This window comes from Orcinus orca, chromosome 17, assembly GCF_937001465.1.
Source record: "Orcinus orca chromosome 17, mOrcOrc1.1, whole genome shotgun sequence".
NCBI classification, from domain to species: domain Eukaryota; kingdom Metazoa; phylum Chordata; class Mammalia; order Artiodactyla; family Delphinidae; genus Orcinus; species Orcinus orca.
Genome location: NC_064575.1, coordinates 26,742,360 through 26,756,716, shown reverse-complemented (window position 1 = coordinate 26,756,716; position 14,357 = coordinate 26,742,360).

Genomic DNA, 14,357 nt, shown 5'->3' with positions numbered 1-14,357 from the left:
AATAATTTATATACATTGTATAAAGTACACTAGAATCTCCTCTTCTAAGTTCACTTTAAAGTTAGATTTTCATAACATTCTAACCTGTGAACAATTTGTTATCAATTTTCTTTACTTCAGAAAATTACATTAGAATTTTTGTCAAGTCAACAAAAAATCTCAAGTTCAAGAATATTGGTGCTATTTAGCTAACTTAAGTACATCTAATTATCTTGCATTAAGTTTGGGTTCTAATTTCTTTCCTATTTCAAGCAATAAACATTTTCCTATGTGTAATTACATTTAGGATTTATTTTTGTAAAAAAATGTAAGTGTACCTTTTGTGCATCTTTCTCCCTAACGCTTCCCTAGTTACAAATGCTATCAAATCATTGCCCTTTAAGCAACGATGGAAAAGTTGGCAACCCTCCAACTTAATTTTGAACATTTTCATTATTTCCTAATAAAGCAAGAGGGCCATAGTCTCAAAGTATAAAGCAAAATGTGTTCTACATCTGAAATATGCTCCAGTGAGACATCTAAACATGGAGTCAGGGCAACCAAGAGTAGTTAGTGTACAAAAAAACTGCCACAAGCAGCAGAAACCAAAGTGGAAATGAACAGCTTCTTCTTGGAAGGCAGAGCTCATTCTCAATTTGCTTTTTTTTTCCCCTTAAGATATCTAGGATACAATAAATTTTAGAATGTTCTCTGTATTGCCATCTGATTGCTCCCTCCTTTTTAATTTGTAAATTGATATAATCTGGGATCTCAAGAGACAGAACGATTTTCTGAACCATCAGTGCAATTACCTATGAAAGTTTGAAATTGTTTGTAAAATGACATTGCTTAGAAAAGGCAATTCTTTTCAAAATTAAACAAGATCAGGATAACAATCATAGCAATCATACAATGGTACAATGTAAGGTTCATTACTTGTATCTTCTAGGGCAAAGTGACATCAGGTGGAGTAGGTACAAAATTCACCATTTTTGTCTAAAAATAGACACACTCTCTAGAGGAATAAATTATTTTTTCCTAATAGTAATTGTTAGGTAATAAAAAAAACAACATATGAGAATTATAATTGCTTTTAATACATTTAAAATTCACAAGTTATTTAAAGGCTAGGAATAGTTACTATCAGTATTAATTATATGGCATAATGTCACTATCACATATGGATGTACATGCATTCTTTAGTTTCATCAGGAAACTTCATTTAATATTAGTGATCAGAGTGGGTGTGCTCAGGGTGCACATGTTGATGTCACCTCACCCGGCTGCTCTGCCCACCCGCCTGCCCCGGGCACTTGTCTAGCCCAGGCAGGCTGGGGTCCACCAGCCCTGGACCAGGGTCCTGCAACCTGACCGCCTTGGCCAGCCTGGATGTAGAAGTTAAGGAAGGGTACACAGAGACTCGGATGGCTACACATCTGACATATCAGCAAAGAATCACCTTTTCATTTGCGGCAGAAAACTAGGCAGAAGAAGTAAATCTAGCAGAAAACATTGTTGTTTCCTAAGAATACTGTAAGGATTAAAATACAGATAAAACCAAGTTCATGATAGAGACCTTCAAGATGGCGGAGGAATAAGATGTGGAGATCACCTTCCTCCCTACAAATACATCTACATGTGGAACAACTCCTACAGAACACCTACTAAACGCTGGCAGAACACCTCAGACTTCCCGAAAGGCAAGAAACTCCCCACGTTCCTGAATAGGGCAAAAGGAAAAAGAAAAAACAGAGACAAAAGAATAGGGACAAGACCTGCACCTCGGGGAGGGAGCTGTGAAGGAGGAAACGTTTCCACACTAGGAAGCACTTCACTGGAAGAGACGGGGGTGGGTGGGTGGGTGGGTGGGGGGAAATTTCAGAGCCATGGAGGAGAGCTCAGCAACAGGGGTGCGGAGGGCAAAGTGGACAGATTCCTGCACAGCGGATCGGTGCCGACCAGCACTCACCAGCCTGAGAGGCTTGTCTGCTCACCCACTGGCTGGGATAAGTGGGGACTGGGAGCTGAGGTTCCGGCTTTGGAGGTCAGAGAGCCCAGGGAGAGGAATGGGACTGGCTGAGTGAACACAGACTGAAGGGGGCTAGTGGACCACAGCTAACCAGGAGGGAGTCCGGGAAAATGTCTGGAACTGCCTACAAGGCAAGAGACCATTGTTTTGGGGTGCACAAGGAGAGGAGATTCAGAACACTGCCTAAATGAGCTCCAGAGATGGAGCGCGAGCCACAGCTAACAGCATGGACACCAGAGATGGGCATGAAACGCTAAGGCTCCAACTGCAGCTACCAAGAAGCATGTGTGCAAGCCCAGGTCACTATCTACACCTCCCCTCCCCGGATCCTGTGCACCCCACCACTGCCAGGGTCCCGTGATCCAGGGACAACTTCCCCAGGAGAACACACGGCACGCCTCAGGCTGGTGCAATGTCATGCCGGCCTCTGCCGCTGCAGGCTTGCTCCGCATTCCGTACCCCTCACTCCCCCCCCACCCCCGCCCCCGCCCTGACCCAGCCAAAGCTGCTACTTTAACCACATCCTGTCTGAGTGAAGAACAGATGCCCTCAGGCGGCCTATACACAGAGGAGGGGCCAAATCCAAAGCTGAATCCCAGGAGCTGTGAGAACAAAGAAGAGAAAGGGAAATCTCTCTCAGAAGCCTCAGAAACATCGGATTAATTCTCCACAATCAACTTGATGTACGCTGCGTCTGTGGAATACCTGAATAGACAACGAATCATCCCAAAATTGAGGCGGACATTGGGAGCAACGATATATATATTTTTTTTTCCTTTTCCTCTTTTTGTGAGTGTGTATGTGTATGCTTCTTTGTGTGATTTTGTCTGTATAGCTTTGCTTTTACCATTTGTCCTAGAATTCTGTCAGTCCATTTGTTTGTTTGTTTATTTGTTTTTGTATTGTTTTTAGCTCTTGCTATCCTTGATGGATTTGTTTTTTTGGTTTGGTTGCTCTCTTCTTTCTTTCATTATTACTTTTTAATATTTAATAATTATTTTTTATTTTAATAACTTTATTATTTTTTTCTTTCTTTCTTTTTTTCTCTCTTTTCTTCAGAGCTGTGTGGCTGACAGTGTCTTGATGCTCCAGTTGGGTGTCAGGCATGTGCCTCTGAGGTGGGAGAGCCAAGTTCAAGACACTGGTCCACCAGAGACTTCTCGGCTCCACATAATACCACACAGCAAAAGCTCTCCCAGAGATCTCCATCTCTACACTAAGAGCCAGTTCCACTAAACCACCAACAAGCTACAGTGCTGAACACCCTATGCCAAACAACTAGCAAGACAGGAACACGACCCCTTCCATTAGCAGAGAGGCTGCCTAAATTCATAATAAGGTCACAGACACCCCAAAACACACCACTGGACGCAGACATGCCCACCAGAAAGCCAAGATCCATACTCATCCACCAGAACACAGGTGCTAGTCTCCTCCACCAGGAAGCCTATACAACCAACTGAACCAAACTTAGCCACTGGGGGCAGACACCAAAAACAACAGGAACAATGAACTGGCAGCCTGAAAAAAAGGCACCCCAAACACAGTAAGTTAAGCAAACTGAGAAGACAGAGGAAGACACAGCAGATGAAGGAGCAAGGTAAAAACCCACCAGACCAAACAAATGAAGACAAAATAGGCAGCCTACCTGGAAAATAATTCAGAGTAATGATAGTAAAGATGATACAAAATCTTGGAAATAGAAGGGAGAAAACACAAGAAACATTTTACAAGGAACTAGAAGAACCAAAGAGCAAACAAACAATGATGAATAACACAATAAATGAAATTAAAAATTCTCTATAAGGATTCAATAGCAGAAAAACTGAGGCAGAAGAACAGATAAGTGACCTGGAATATAAAATAGTGAAAATAACTACTGCAGAGCAGAATAAAGAAAAAAGACGGAAAAAAATTGAGGACAGTTTCAGAGACCTCTGGGACAACATTAAACATACCAACATTCAAATTATAGGGGTGGCAGAAGAAGAAAATAGAAAGGGACTGAGAAAATATGTGATGAAATTATAGTGGAAAACTTTCCTAATATGGGAAAGGAAACAGTTAATCAAGTCAAAAAGTGCAGAGAGTCCCATACAGGATAAATCCAAGAAGAAACACGCCAAGACATATATTAATAAAACTATCAAAAATTAAATACAAAAAAAAATTAAAAGTAACAAGGGAAAAACAACAAATAACATGCAAGGGAATCCCCATAAGGTTAACAGTTGATCTTTCAGCAGAAACTCTGCAAGCCAGAAGGGGGTGGCAGGAGATATTTAAAGTGATGAAAGGGAAGAACCTACAACAAAGATTACTCTATCCAGCAAGGATCTCATTCAGATTTGATGGAGAAATTAAAACCTTTACAGACAAGCAAAAGCTAAGAGAGTTCAGCACCACCAAACCAGCTTTACGACAAATGTTAAAGGAACTACTCTAGGCAGGAAACACAAGAGAAGGAAAAGACCTACAATAACAAACCCAAAGCTATTAAGAAAATCATAATAGGAACATACATATCGATATTACCTTAAATAAAAATGGACTAAATGCTGCCGCCCAAGGACATAGACTGGCTCAATGGATACAAAAACAAAACCCATATATATGCTGTCCACAGGAGACCCACTTCAGACCTAGGGACACATACAGACAGAAAGTGAGGGGATGGAAAATGATATTCTAGACAAATGGAAATCAAAAGAAAGCTGGAGTAGTAGTTCTCATATCAGACAAAATGGACGTTAAAATAAAGGCTATTACAAGAAACAAAGAAGGACACTACATAATGATCAAAGGATCAATCCAAGAAGAAGACATAACAATTGTAAATATTTATGCACCCAACATAGAAGCACCTTAATACATAAAGCAAATGCTAAGAGCCATAAATGGGAAAATCGACAGTAACACAATCAAAGTAGAGGACTTTAACACCCCACTTTCATCAATGGACAGATCATCCAAAATGAATATAAATAAGGAAACACAAGCTTTAAATGACACATTAAAGAATTAATTGATATTTATAGGACATTCCATCCAAAAACAACAGAATACACTTTCTTCTCAAGTGCTCATGGAACATTCTCCATGATAGATCATATCTTGGGTCACCAATCAAGCCTTGCTAAATTTAAGAAAATTGAAATTGTATCAAGTATCTTTCTCACAACAACTCTATGAGACTAAATATCAATTACAGGAAAATAGCTGTAAAAATACAAACACATGGAGGCTAAATAATACACTACTTAATAACCAAGAGATCACTGAAGAAACCAAAGAGGAAATCAAAAAATACCTACAAACAAATGATAATGAAAACACGATGACCCAAAACCTATGGGATGCAGCAAAAGCAGTTCTAAGAGGGAAGTTTATAGCAATACAATCCTATCTCAAGAAATAGGAAACATCTCAAATAAACAACCTAACCTTACACCTAAAGCAATTAGAGAAAGAATAATAATAAAAAAAAAAAGTTAGCAGAAGGAAAGAAATCATAAATATCAGTTCAGAAACAAATGAAAAAGATATGAAAGAAACAATATCCAAGATAAATAAAGCTAAAAGCTGGTTCTTTCAGAAGATAAAAATTGATAAACCATTAGCCAGACTCATCAAGAAAAAAGAAAACTCAAATCAATAGAATTAGAAATGAAAAAGAAGTAACAACTGACTGCAGAAATACAAAGGATAATGAGAGAGTACTACAAGCAAATATATGCCAATAAAAGGGACAACCTGGAAGAAATGGGCAAATTCTTAGAAAAGCACAATGTTATGAGACTGAACCAGGAAGAAATAGAAAATATAAACAGACCAATCATAAGCACTGAAATTGAGACTGATTAAAAATCTTCCAACAAACAAAAGCCAAGGAAAAGATGGCTTCTCAGGTGAATTCTATCAAGCATTTAGAGAACAGCTAACACCTGTCCTTCTCAAACTCTTCCAAAATATAGCAAAGGGAGGAACACTCCCAAACTCATTCTATGAGGCCATCATCACCCTGATACCTAAACCAGATAAAGATGTCACAAAGAAAGAAATCTACAGGTCAATATCACTGATGAACATAGATGCAAAAATCCTCAACAAAATACTAGCAAACAGAATCCAACAACACATTAAAAGGATCATACACCAGGATCAGGCGGGGTTTATACCAGAAATGCAAGGATTCTTCAATATACATAAATCAATCAAAGTGATACACCGTATTAACACATTGAAGGATAAAAACCATATGATCATCTCAATAGATGCAGAAAACCCTTTTGACAAATTTCAACACCTACTTATGATAAAAACCCTCCAGAAAGTAGGCATAGAGGGAACTTACATCAACATAATAAAGGCCATATATGACAAACCCACAGCCAAAATCATTCTCAATGGTGAAAAAAATAAAACAGTTTCCACTAATATCAAGAAAAAGGCAAGGTTGCCCACTCTCACCACTATTATTCAACATAGTTTTGGAAGTCTTAGCTACAGCAATCAGAGAAGAAAAAGAAATAAAATGAATCCAAATGGGAAAAGAAGAAATAAAGCTGTCAGTGTTTGCAGATGACATGATACTGTACATAGAGAATCCTAAAGATGCTACCAGAAAACTATTAGAGCTAATCAATGAATTTGGTAAAGTAGCAGGATACAAAATTAATTCACAGAAATCTCTTGCATTCCTATACACTAATGATGAAAAATCTGAAAGAGAAATTAAGGAAACACTCACATTTACCATTGCAACAAAAAAAAAATAAAATACCTAGGAATAAACCTACCTAGGGAGACAAAAGACCTGCATGCAGTAAACTATAAGATACTGATGAACGAAATGAAAGATGACACAAATAGATGGAGAGATATACCATGTTCTTGGATTGGAAGAATCAACATTGTGAAAATGACTCTACTACCCAAAGCAATCTACAGATTCAATGCAATCCCTATCAAACTACCAATGTCATTTTTCACAGAGCTAGAACAAAAAAATTCACAATTTGTATGGAAACACAAAAGATCCTGAATAGCCAAAGAAATCTTGAGAAAGAAAAACGGAGTTGGAGGAATCAGGCTCCCTGACTTCAAACTATGGTACTGGCACAAAAAACAGAAATATAGATCAATGGAACAGGATAGAAAGCCCAGAGATAAACCCACACACGTATGGTCATCTTAACTTGACAAAGGGGGTGAGAGTACACAATGGAGAAAAGACAGCCTCTTCAATATGTGGTGCTGGGAAAACTGGACAGCTACATGTAAAAGAATGAAATTATGAGACTCCCTAACACCATACATAAAAATAGACTCAGAATGGATTAACGACCTAAATGTAAGGCCAAACACTATAAAAACTCTTAGAGGAAAACATCAGTGAACACTCTATGAAATAAATCACAGCAAGATCCTTTTTGACCCACCTCTAGAGAAATGGAAATTAAAACAAAAATAAACAAATGAGACCTAATGAAACTTAAAAGCTTTTGCACAGCAACAGAAACCATAAACAAGATGAAAAGATAACCCTCAGAATGGGAGAAAATATTTGCAAATGAAGCAACTGACAAAGGATTAATCTCCAATATATACAAGCAGCTCATGCAGCTCAACATCAGAAAAACAAACAACCCAATCCAAAAATGGGCAGAAGACCTAAATAGACATTTCTCCAAAGAAGATATACAGATTGCCAACAAACACATGACGGAATGCTCAACATCACTAATCATTAGAGAAATGCAAATCAAAACTACAATGAGGTATCACCTCACACCAGTTAGAATGGTCATCATAAAAAAATCTACAAACAATACATGCTGGAGAAGGTGTGGAGAAAAGGGAACCCTCTTTCACTGTTTGTGGGAATATAAATTGATACAGCCACTATGGCAAACAGTATGGAAGTTCCTTAAAAAACTAAAAATAGAGCTATCATATGACCCAGCATTCCCACTACTGGGCATATACAATGAGAAAACCATAATTCAAAAAGAGTCATGTACCACAATGTTCATTGCAACCCTATTTACAATAGCCACAACATGGAAGCAACCTAAATGTCCTTTGACAGATGAATGGATAAAGAAGATGTGGCACATATATATATATAATGGAATATTAGTCAGCTATAGAAAGAAACAAAATAGAGTTATTTGTAGTGAGGTAGATGGACCTATAGTCTGTCATACAGAGTGAAGTAAGTCAGAAAGGAAAAATAGATACTGTATGATAACACATATGTATGGAATCTAAGCAAAAGAAAAAAAATGGTTATGAAGAACACGGGGCGGGACAGGAATAATGACACAGATGTAGAAAATGGACTTGAGGACATGGGGAGGGGAAAAGGTAAGCTGAGATGAAGTGAGAGAGTGTATGGCCTTACATATACTACCAAATGTAAAATAAATAGCTAGTGGGAAGCAGCCACATAGCACAGGGAGATCAACTTGATGCTTTGTGACCACCTAGAGGTGTGGGAAAAGGAGGGTGAGAGGGAGACGCAAGAGGGAGGAGATATGGGGATATATGTATATGTATAGCTGATTCACTTTGTTATAAAGTAGAAACTAACAGACCATTGTAAAGCAATTATACTCCAACAAAGATGTTAAAAAAATAATAATATTAGTGATCAGATACTCTAGTTAGTGTTTTTCAATATTAGAACTTTATTACTTAGACAGTTATAAAACATTTGCTCTTTAGGCAATCACCACAACATTTTTAAGCACAGCAGACAATAATATTTTTAAGTTTTTTGCAGAACTGGAATATTTTCATATCATAATTTTATGATTTTTTTATTAATTTTTATTTTTTTGCAGTCTCATTCAAGTTAAGTTTTGCATTATTTAATTACATTTAGTTTGTTTTGAAAAGTTCATTGTCATTTTTCTGAAATAATGGAATGGAAAATTTTTTTAATCTTTTTTTTCAAGATACTTTTTACTTTCTATACCCTAAACTTTCTCTTTTCTTTTTTTTTTTTATTTAAAGTTTTTTAGTTTTATTTATTTATTTTTTTGTGGTACGCGGGCCTCTCACTGTTGTGGCCTCTTCCGTTGCAGAGCACAGGCTCCGGACGCGCAGGCTCAGCGGCCATAGGTCATGGGTCTAGCCGCTCCGCTGCATGTGGGATCTTCCCGGACTGGGTCACGAACCTGTGTCCCCTGCATCGGCAGGCGGACTCTCAACCACTGCGTCACCAGGGAAGCCCTCTTTTCTTTTAAGTTAGTTCATGATTGACCTCAGTGAACCAAGCAGTCAAAGTAGTCTCAATATGCATTGAAGTCTTTATGTCACATTAAACTCTAAATAATTCATCTAATGATGAACACTTGTGTTGCTTCCAGTTTTTGGCTATTTTGACTAATGCTTCAATGAACATGGGTATACAAATATGTATTTGAGAGCTTGTTTTCAATTATTTTGGGTATATACCCAGAAGTGGAATTGCTGGATCATATAGTTATTCTATGTGTAATATTTTGAGGATCAGCTCTACTGTTTTTCTCAGGGGCTGATTCACTTTACAGTTCCACCAGCAATGAATGCACAAAGGCTCCAATTTCTCTATATCTTTGCTAACATTTGTTATTCTCTCTTTCTTTTTAACAGCCACCCTAATGGGTGTGAAGTGGTATTGAATAGTTTTGAATATGATTTTATTCATGCTGTTGTCAACAAATATAAAGATATAATATCTAAAATAAATATACATAAAATAATTTATGCAATTACAAGCAAAAATATAAATCGAGTTTCACTTATCCCACTCTCAAATAGGTCTGGTGAAAAGGTGTTTTTGTGCAATGAAACATGCAATTAGCATAAAATATTTAGGACTTAGTTGAAAGTTTTGTGTTGTTTCTGTGTAATATATCACTTTCAGGTTTTTATTTAGGACTGAAAGAAAAATAGAAAAATGATCAGAGTACAACATTTAGAAGTAATTTAGATTGAAAATGATGTTGTGGTGGGTTATTTACACATATGTGTCCAACCAGATCTCTCATGACAGCATGTCTTTTTGTCACATGACCTCTATATTCGCTCATTCAAGTAGATGATGTCTTACGTCTGGCCCAGTATAGTTTCTCCAGCTGACCAGGGACTCTCCAAGTGGAATATGGCGTCACGTGAAAGATCACATTTATTGTCTATAAGCCCCTTTGTTAAGACCTCTGAAAAATTTGAGATGGTCCCCAGTAGACTCTCTCAGCTAGACATTAAGTACTTCTGAGAATCTTGATAGCATTTTCCTACAATGTTCTCACACATGCAAAATAGAGATAATTCCTCCTTGAAGAAAAAAGATAGGTACTGCTTTGAGGGCATGAAGTATATCCTAATGAAATTTATAGAAAAATCTACAAATTTTAAGAGCCTTGAACCAAAAAAACACCATCTGATTGGACTGAAGGGACCAAGATATTTCAAAATGCAAAAAGCTCCCAACTTCTAAAGATAAGAAACAGACTTAGAGCTACTCAGTTGTAAATACCTGCTATTTCTTCTAGAAAAGTTTGGCTAACTCTGAGGCAAAGCCAAGATCTTTGAAAAACAATGAATTAGGAACCAGAACTACACTCCACTCAGACTTTTCCTTGTGTCTAAGAGAAAGGGAACTGGTAACGTGTGTCCAGCTGGATTCAGAATTGCCATGGGTCAGTGATAAATAAATGCTTTCTGTCCTTCTATTCTTTTCTTTTCTTTTCTTTTCTTTTCTTTTATTTTTTGCCTTTTTTTATAGCATCTTTATTGGAGTATAATTGCTTTACAATATTGTACTAGTTTCTGCTGTATAACAAAGTGAATCAGTTATATGTATATGTTCTTCTTTTAAAATGCAAGTGTCCATTGCAATTATTTTATCTGTGCTTTATCAGTGTATGCAGAAGGCAGATAATCTGTCATTTTATATCTCACATCTCTAGATTAACAGCAATTGAATGTGAGCAGCTGCATCCAGTAATCCTCAGGCATATATGGACATAATTTAGATAATGACATTCTGGATTTTGGGAAAATACCTTAAGGGTATGAGGCTTTCGGAGGAGGGAGGAATGTATTTTGCATGTGGGAGGCCTGTAACTTGTTGTGGTCAGAGGGTAGACAATGGTAGATTGTTTCCAAAGATGTGCACATAAATCCTTCTCTCTCATCCTGCATGTCTGTTTGCTATGTGAATTTTCCACTCCTCCATTAATAAGATAACATACTTCTTTTCCCTTTGAATTTATGAACGATCCTGCTTCGACCAATGAAATGCAAAAATTACATTGTGTAATTTCTGGGTCTATTAACTAAGAAAACTTGCAGTTTCCATTTTAACCTTCATTTTCACACTTCCACTTTCATCCAGCTACCATGTAAAGAAGCTTAAACTAGGCTAGTTAATGATGGTTATGGGAGAGTGAAGAGATGAGAAGAGAAGGGAGGGGAGGAAAGAGAGAGCTTGAGATGGAGATTATGTTCAGGAGAACCTAGGCACCCAATACATCTCCTAGCTGATTGTACCCATGTGAGTGACTTCTGTGGACATCATGCGAAGTAGAAAATATAACTCATTAAGTGAATACAGCTAAATTTTGGAGTGGTTTTCTTATACAACAAGAGATAACTAGAAAAGGTTTATTTGTCTTAATCTTTGAAAGAGGTAATAAGGTTGGGGAAACTTATGTTCCTTTTTATTTATGGCTTATAATTGTTCAAATTAGAAATATTTTCATTGCCAGGTGAGAGTAGAAAATTTATGGGCAGTATTACAGAAAAGAGCTAAAAGCACACTTATACTATGGCATCATTAATTTTTCTACTTTTTCTTTCTTTTTTTAAGAAACAAATTACCAATACTATTTTTGACTACCAAACTGATTATTTTGGTAACATTTTTGGAATACTATCCACATTCTTTTCCTTATTATTATACTGATGATTATCCCGTTTATATTGCTCAGTTTGTTTTTTTGATCCCAAATTAAGCACCAAGAAATGCAACTTCTTTGGAACCAGGCCTAAATATTGTTTTTTTTCTGCTTTTAATTTTATATATAAAAATATGATTTAAAATAATGAATGAATATGGCATCTTATCACAGTCTTAAACTGCAAATTTCCAGTAGCTGCTATTCTTAAAGTAATGCTTAAACAATCACAGGATTACAAACGGGAACTCAGTAAGATGGAATAGTTTTCCTAACCACAATAAACCCAGCTGTTTTATTGGAAATGCATCAAGCTCGTATTTTAGGATAAAAGAAAATTTAGTGAAATCAAAAAGGCATTTTACAGATTAAGACAAATCTCACTTTAGAAGATTCCTTTCTTTCAACCAATGTTCATTTAACATCATAAGTCAAAAGTATTACTATTTTGGGTTGTTATATTTTAAGATTTATGTGATGTCTTTAGACATCTTTACAATCTCTTCTAAATAATAGCAATTATATGTCAAATTGAAATCACAAAAAAAAGTGAAGAATTTTGGATGTTTAAAATTCCCATATATCTTTTGAAAAATGAAAGGAGAATAGCCTGTTAGTTTGGAGAAAATACCAAGAGAAGTTCTATTTTCTGAACTTTGTCTTCTAGTAAGTATATGAATCTTTTAAAAATAAAGGATTAATATCTAAAGTGATTTTCTACTATTTTTGAACTTCAAAAGTCTTCTCCATTTTTATATAGTAGCAAAAAATTCTCTTAAACACATGACTTAGTGCTCACTAAATTGGATCTCTATAATTTTAATTTTAATTACTAAATATGCCTAAATTATTTGAAACATTTTTGATTTTTCTACATAGATTCAGTGTGAGTAGATTACACTGGACTAGAAAAGAAAGTCTTGCTTTTGGCTCATTTCTGAGCTCTTTTGCTTACTGATTTGTATGTGTTATTTATGTTTTGATGCAAGTCCTTTTTAGGTCATATGCATTTTCAATATCTTCTTCTGTTAGGCTTGCTTCTTCACTCTTTTAATGGTGTGGAAGACAACTCCCCATGGTGCTTCTGCATATCTGGAATCTGTTTCTTTTTCAGAGTATCTTTTCAAGAATTTATACAAAATAATTTTGGAAGATAGACATAGTGCCGCGCTTTGGGGCAGAAGGAAGGTTTGTTTCCTGACCAGGATTATAATAAAAATAATGTCTTCTTCTGGGACACCTTCTAGGCTACATTTTCTAGTGGCCTTCTTATAAGACTGTAGATTTCCTTAGCTTGGGTTTCACTCCTGTAGTGCATCCCACAGCTATAGAGGCATCATCTGATGAGTCACACTGTTCTTTAGGTATTGGGGCTCAGGGAACTGGTATGAGTATTACTCTCTCTATTGCTCTTGCTGTGAGAAATAAACTGACCTTTGTCTTTGACCTAGCAGCTTCATGACTACTACCAGTATCCTTATACCTTTATATATTTTGAGACCATGTCAACTAGTATATTTTGAATTGAATAACTTCTAAGTTGGTTGGCTCCTTTATTGTTCTAAAATGCCCATTTTTGTCTCTTATAATGTTTATTGTCTTATTGTCCATTTTGTCTAATATTAATGTCAACATATACAGTTGATTCTTATTTTTTAATCAATCATGATCTTTCTAAAATTGGAGTATTGATTTTGTTTATACTGAATATAAGTTTTGATAAATTTCTATTTAGATTTATCATCTATTTGGTTTTCTTTTGTTTGAAATTATTTTTTTCTGATTTTTTTACCTTCTTTTCAGTTTATCATCATTTATTATGTCTGTTTAAGTTAAGTCTGGCAATTTTTATTTTTTAATTGGTGTATTTAGTATATTTCCTCATCAGTTTGTGTTTAAATGTACCACCTGGTTATTTGTACTGTTTTTGTCCCATAAGCTTTAAACATTCTTTTGTCTCCTTTTTTTCATTCTTTGGTTTAATTAAGCATTTTTAATATTTATCCTCTTGTCTGTCATATTTTAAAAATATTGTTTGAGTTGTCACATGAGAAATTATTATTTATTTATTGAAGTCTGATTTAACGTAATGCTTTTAATATTCCCCTGACAACGCAAAGACTTTAAAACACTTTAACTCTATTTTTCACTTTCTGATTTTTCTTTTATGGTTGTCATTTACTTTAATTATTCATAATTTTTAAATCCCACAAGACAGCAATGTTTTTGTATGCAGTCAATATTCATTTAGATTTATTTATACATTCAATATTTTCAATCTTTATTCTTTTCTGAATTTCCAGACTTCTATTAGATCATTTTCCCTCTGTCTTAAGTATTCCCTAAGTATTTTCATTAATATAGATCCAATAGTGATACATTTTCCTAATTTTTATATA